We start from the raw sequence: 7,104 nt of genomic DNA on the forward strand, positions 1-7,104 counted from the left end.
GGAGCAGGGATTGGGGAAACGCTCTGGGACGACAGATTAAGCCTCAGATTAATTCTCCAACAGACACAGGGCGGGATTTCCTCATGATTTTTATTCCAGGCAGCGTAAACAAGCATACACACTATGAATCACACACTTTAGTAACTACACACTCTAACCAGCAGGGCTGCAGAAACCAGTGAACTGGAACCAGTGCTTCACATGTTAATGGGAAAGGATCCCATTAGCTCCAAAAATATCAAAAAACTAAAGTGAAAGTTCACGAGAAACACAGCAGTGAAGTATCGCCAAGAGCAGACATGATGGAGAACTGGCAACCCACAAAGGAGATGCACAAAATGACTCAGAATATACACAAAATAAGTCCAAAACACACAAATGACAGCAAAACACAAAAAAGGACAATTTAATACACACAAAGTGGAAAAAAAAAACACAAGATTACTGAAAAAAAATAAAAATAACAGCAAAATAGCAGAAAACACAACACAAATCTATACAAATAACTCTGAAAGCGTAGAAAATCACAATAAAATATAGATGACACTGCAGCAAAATGGACAAGAAACACAACAAAAATCTATAAAAATGGCTCCAAAAGCTCACAAGATTACAATAAAAAATGACACAACAAAAATACACATCACAACAGAACACAAATTAGAACAAAATACACAAAAGGACAACAAAATTATGCACAATTTGAGACACAAAATCAATACAAAAATGCACAGACATTACAGCAAAAAAGAAACAAGTCTAAACAAATAACTAAGTCTACGAAGTCAATAAAATGTACACAACAAAAATACCCAGATATCTCCAAAAACACACAAAATAATAAATAAATCCAATGAATGGACTCGTTGAGGGAAAATGTACGCAAAAGCAGTCAGACAACTAAAATAACAGAAAATGAACAACAATACACAAAAAACAAAACAACAAAAAAGAAAAATCGTCAACCGAAATATACAAAAACTACAACAAAAATTTACAAAATGGCAAGAAAATTAAACCAGCTACAAATCACACTAAATAACAGAATTAGTCAAACACACCAGACAACTACAAAAATAACAGGAAAACACAAAATGATGCCAAAATTACAACTAAATTACGTGATTTAACTACAAAAACACAGTTTCCTGTGTTAATTCTCAGGTTGGTCATTATTCTAATGCTGACATTAATGTTGATCATGTGACCCTCTGATCTTGTTTGTGGCCCCGCCCCCTGTGACTCAGCGTTCCGTTGGCGTTGGCCTCGTTTTAAACTCGTCTAGAGTTGAACCTTTAAGATGTGGCGGCTGCAGCACTTAAATAATGCCTGTGAATCCTGAACTCACTCTGAGAGCGAGGCCGCGCCGTTGCTCCTTTGTGTGAAGCGTGGGAGGAGGAGGAGGAGGTGTGCAGCACGCCCTCGCTCTCAAACACATTCTGATGGTTTCCATGTGAGAAGAAAACAAAGCATTATCACGTCTCACTGGATTGTTATCACATCGACAGTGTGTGTGTGTGTGTGTGTGTGTAACAGTAAAACCAAAGCCGTCCTCAGACTAAATCAAAGCCCAGAAACAAAGCCCAGGGCGTGGCCGTGGCAACGACCAATCACAGCGGCTCCTGAGGATTACTTCCTGAGGATTACTTCCTGGAATCTGTCCTGCTGACTTTTTCCTGGTAGCTTTAGCAGCTTTAGCTTTTCCTCTGTCACAGAGCAGCGACGTGTCGCTGACCAATCACAGCAGAGGATCTGAGCTCACATTCACCATCAGCTGAGACCACTCTGATGCACCCTCGGGAACTCTACGTGATCGGGGAACACATGGAATAGAAACCTCTCTTTTCACTCGATATCTATAAATAATGCCTCACGTTTCTGTTTTAGGATAAATTCACACATTTAAACATTTTTTCCTCTGAAAACAAGTGACTGAATGAGTACAAATATGTCAAATTTCACTCAGAATTCTGTTTAAAATCTCATTTCTGTTGTCACACTCTGCGTTTCTGTTGTCATTGTGTGTATTTCTGTTGTCGCTCTAATCGTTTTGTGTATTTTAGTCTTTGTTTTCTGTGTTTCTATTGTCAGATTTCACTCATACATTGGTTTAAAATCTCATTTTTGCAGCTATTTCCTGAAGTTTAACAGCAGTGAAGTCGTCTAACCCGGGAAAGATGATCAAATGACATTTTAAGAATGGAAAACGGGCATCGCTGAATAATTCTTTTCAAACAGCTGCACATTATTAACACCGAGGTGCTTTGTTCGTGACTTGTAGTGTAATTACTCACAACTGTGACATCGATCGGTGTACTTTGTGCGTGCGCGCTGAACGAACAGCAGAATACGACGCACAACATTTAGAAATAAGCTAAACCCGGCCCCCCGTTCTTGTCCTTTGATCTCTAGGAGTAAATTACTGAGCTTTGATGTCATACTACAGTCGATGTAACGGTTCAGCTGGTGATCTGCAGTTAGAGTCTTAAGAACACAGTCTCCTGCTTCAGGTTAGAGCTGGACATGATGGAGAATCAGACAGTCTGGTTACCATGGATACGGTGTCTCCTGTCCCTGCTTCCTTTCCCTCTATGCCCCGCCCCTCACAGCTTCACACACACACACACACACACACGTTTCTGTTGTCATTTTCCATTTTTCATTCCTTTTGTTGTATGTTGTCGGTCTCTGGCGTTAAGTGTGCGTCTGATGTGACGCAGGAAAATTTAATGTGTGTTTTCAGAATTTTTGTGTATTTTTTCCATTGTCGTTTTGTGTATCTCCGTCATTGCTTTTGTGTATTTTTGTTGTTGCTATTGTTGTTTTGTGTCATTTTGTTGTGTCTCTGTCATTACTTGCGTATCTTTGTCATCCCTCTTGTCTTTTGTGTATTTTTGTCATCGCTATTGTTGCTTTGTGTCCTTTTGTCGATATTTTGTGTATTTTTGTCGATGCTATTGTCGTTTTGTGTATTTTTGTTTGTCACTAATTGCATATTTAACCTGTACATTGGTGGTTAAATGAATCTGTTCCCACACAATTCAAATCTGTATTTTCTTCCAGAATAGTGTTTTTGTTGGTTTAGTTTCTTACCAGGGATTTAAAACTTAAGGTTAGTCACAGGTGGAGGAAAGTTGATGGTCTGTAGATGTTGTAGGAGGTGAAGTAGGAATGTGCTGAGTCATTGCACAACGTGATTTATTTTAGGTTAACTAATTGTTACATCTCAATTTTAATTGTCATTAATCATTAATAGCCTCTGTAAAAAAAACAACTATTTATTTCAATATATTTTTTAACGCTATAAGGAGCCATTGTATAAGAGTCAAAGAGCCACATTAGGCTCCAGAGCCACATGTTGCAGACCCCTGCTCTGAGAGAACCACAGCTGAACATCTGTCCTGGTATCATAGTCCATCAGTTCTGGTCCCTCCACGCTGATGAGTGTGTCCGCTCTATTGCTGAGCTCAGCACGTTTTTCCTTTTTACTGCTGCCCTCAATGTGAGCGCGCACTCAGTGAACGACTCATTATGCCTGGCTCCGTCCACGGACAGCGCGCACTCCAAAGGAGCACATTGGTGTTTATACTTTCTGCATTACCTGCAGAAAGGTTGTGTGAGCGTGCACCGTCTCCTCACCTGCGGCGTTGCGGTCAAGCCGGCCTAAACTCCGAAATCCTCGGTCAACCTAGCCGCCAGCTAATTTGCAGTGCCTGTTTATAGACGGTTTTACGGTAGTGCACTCTGTGGGACGTTACGGCGCGCTCAGCCGCCACGTATAAAATACCCTATACGAACTCGCACAGATGCGACCAGATGAAATTTTCACTCGCACACATTGAAAATATACTCGCATATGCGAGCCCTGCAGTATATACTATAGTATGATTAGGATGATGAGTGTTCCCACTGATGTATACTTCCAAGTTTCCCAAGATGCATTTGGAACCTACAGCGTTAAAAACCTTGTTCACACTGAGGCTAAATATCTCTGTTGATTCTCCACCTTTACTTTGAAAGTTCTAAAAACATTTGAAGTGAGAAAGTGACCAAGTAGAATATCAACATGTGCTCATTTGATCCATAAAACTCACGTAGACACATTTCATTCACACATTTCATTCACACATTTTTAGAGAGCCTCCATTGGTCTACTGACGAAACTTCAAAATAAGAGCCCCACTTAGAAAACAGTTAAAAAAAATTAACAGAAGACAAGAAGAGATGCTTTTATTTTGAAAAGAGAATGATTGGATTTTTAATTTGAAGTCTGTTCCAGGACCATTTTACATTGAGCTCCCAATGCATTATGGGACGGTTGAGTATGACTAGTGAGTCCACCGTGCATACTTAAAAAATGTCCCCATATAGTATACATCCTGGTATTTCTCACATATATATGATTCACAATACAATATATCCCGATACTAAACAATGATATACATCACGATATATCGCAATATCAATAATCATTTATTTTCTTAAATGGTCAAAACTGTAATCCAAGCACAAATACCAAAAGTAAGTGGTATGTTTATCAAACTGTCAAATTACTTTTTTTTCAAAAAAGTTTAACTTTTTCTTCTGCAACAGATTCTGATAAGTTCTTAAATTATTTTTAATAGAAAGTAACCACATCTATGAAAGCGTCCAGTATGTTTTATGAAAATAAAGCTAAAATAGTTTAACAAGGTCTGATACGAGGTGACATGTCACGTTATATCAATCAATCAATTTCTTTCTTACACCCTTACTTCCTTTGGACTTAAATTTTGATTCTAAAATGATTTTTTACTTGAGCGCTGAGTCATTTTTTAATGTGTTGTTGATGAAATACAATACGTAGCGTAGCCTTGCTTTGTTGAACCAATCAGAGTTGAGAATTGCAAAGTTCCAAGTGGCCTTGAACAGAATCGCAGAGAAACGTTGAAAACAGAGGCAAAGGGAAACCACATCCCCTCTGTGTGTACGACTATACTGTCTATGACTGTGGGTCACATCGGATGATTTAAAGGCCTTGTTTGGACCCGGGGTCTTGAGTTGGACACCTGCGATGAGGCCCATGATGTCTCAGGCTCCTCCCCCTCTATGTCTCAGGCTCCTCCCCCTGTGTGATGCACAGAGGACTCAGTGGAACTTTCAGGCACAGTCTGTTATTGATGAGACACTTTGTCGTGAATGTGTTCACCTGTCTGTAGAGCCTCCCACCCTAACTCCCCCTCCCCTGTGTACCTGCCCCCCCTCCCCTCCCCTCCCCCTCCTCAGGTCTCGTGCTCTCATCTCCCGGCCTCGTGCATTATAGATGGAGCTGTAACCAGTCAGTGGAGCGGGATGATGAGGCAGCTTTAGAGAGAGGACACACGCGCACACGCACACAGATCAATGCCCAAAGGCGCACAAGCGAGTGCCCAAACACGCGCACATACCCAGAGTCCAACACATACGCGTGCGCGCACAGCAGGGCGCACCTCACATACACATGATCGGATCAGATCCTCGTTAATCGGAAATCACAAACTACTACAAAATAGTGATACAAAACTGCTGCAGCAGGCACACGCACGCGCACGCATCTGCTCACCTTCATCGATCCATCCGTCCGTCCGCGTGCGCGCTTTGATGCAAATCCCTCCACCGGCCGTGCGCGGTAGGCAGGTTATCCAAAGTGAGGTGCGCGTGCACGGATGAATCCACCGGAATCCACCGGGAGCGAATCAAACAGGAACAAAACTCCCGCTACGATCCAACGCACGAGCTCCTCCGGGATGAGGGAGCACAGCTGGAGCTCGGACGGGCACCGGGAGGAGAAACTGCGCTAGAATCCACGCGCACCTCCGGTTTGCACCTGGGAATCCAGACCGAGTCTCACACCTGAGCCACCGGAGTGTCCTTGACATCCAGGAACCGTCCCGGTGTGTCCACACTCACACAGCGCAGCTCCGTTACTCTACAGCTCCACTTTTACCGTCTCCGTGCACGTCAGCGGAGGCACGCGGACCCGCAGCGCGCGCCGCATACCGGGACTCGCCTTTTTCTCACAGTCCGCTCCAAGCGTCACATCGTAGCTGCGCGTGCGTCGCTCCGTGTCCGTGTGTGTCAGTAGAAACAGCTGCGTCCGTTTATTAATCACAGACGGAGACAGACGTAAAGTTTGAGAGAGAGAGAGAGAGAGAGAGAGAGAGAGAGAGAGAGAGAGAGAGAGAGAGAGAGAGAGAGAGAGAGAGAGAGAGAGAGAGAGAGAGAGAGAGAGAGAGAGAGAGAGAGAGAGAGAGAGGACACACCCAGAGACAAATTCACTCAGAAAAGGATTAGGACCAATTTTGATGGAGAAAGTAATTTTTTGGGAAATTCAGAATAACGCTGAAATATAATGTTGTGATTTAAGTCAAAAAGTAGAGATTTAAGTCGAGAATAAGGTCGAAAGATGAGAATAAAGTCAAAATGTTGAAAATAAAGTCGAAAAGTCGAGAATAAAGTCGAAAAGTCGAGCATGAAGTAGAAATGACAAAAATAAAGTAGAAAAAACGAGAATCAAGTGGAAATTAAAGTCAAAAAGATGTGAATAAAGTCCAAATGTTGATGAAGAAGAAGTCTATTCATTTAAGTTCTATTCTCTCGTCTGGACTTATTCTGTGAATGAAGGCGGGCTGAAAGAAAGGTGATGTCATTTTTTGGGGCTGTCTAGAAATCACGGAACATGGATTTTCTCAACGCTTGTTAATGTCATTGAAATCTGTGAAAATGATAAAGTTCACTTTTAATTTCAAACACCTTCATTGATAAACAATGTAACAGGTTGATTTGATCAGATCATTGATCAGATTATTGCAGTGTGACTGAGTCACAGTTAAAATCTCTCTCCTTGATCATCATCATCATCATCATCATCATCATCATCATCATCATCATCATCACTGTAAAGCGTGACAGAGTTAGATGCTGTAGATATGAGGAAATAACGCGTCCACAGAGCGTCCTGCTTTAATACAGAGAGATGTTTACAGTGAAACACAACTATTGACTTCCATATTACACAGTTTTAAATATAAATAGTTTAAAGTGACCTGAGCTGAGCCTCATTAAAATATGTGTGGGAACAGTTTG

At 41.7% G+C, this 7,104-nt stretch overlaps 1 protein-coding gene across 2 annotated transcripts in view; it reads right to left on the reverse strand.

Moving 5' to 3' along the window:
• Positions 1-6,129, reverse strand: part of LOC114474862 (leucine-rich repeat and fibronectin type III domain-containing protein 1-like protein) — a 122,207-nt gene extending 116,078 nt beyond the window's left edge. For both annotated transcript variants that reach the window (XM_028465433.1, XM_028465431.1), the window contains exon 1: positions 5,582-6,129. The gene's annotated coding sequence lies outside the window, so the exon portion shown is untranslated. The remainder of the gene's footprint in view (positions 1-5,581) is intronic.
• Between the last annotated feature and the right edge of the window lie 975 nt (positions 6,130-7,104).

This window comes from Gouania willdenowi, chromosome 13, assembly GCF_900634775.1.
Source record: "Gouania willdenowi chromosome 13, fGouWil2.1, whole genome shotgun sequence".
NCBI classification, from domain to species: domain Eukaryota; kingdom Metazoa; phylum Chordata; class Actinopteri; order Blenniiformes; family Gobiesocidae; genus Gouania; species Gouania willdenowi.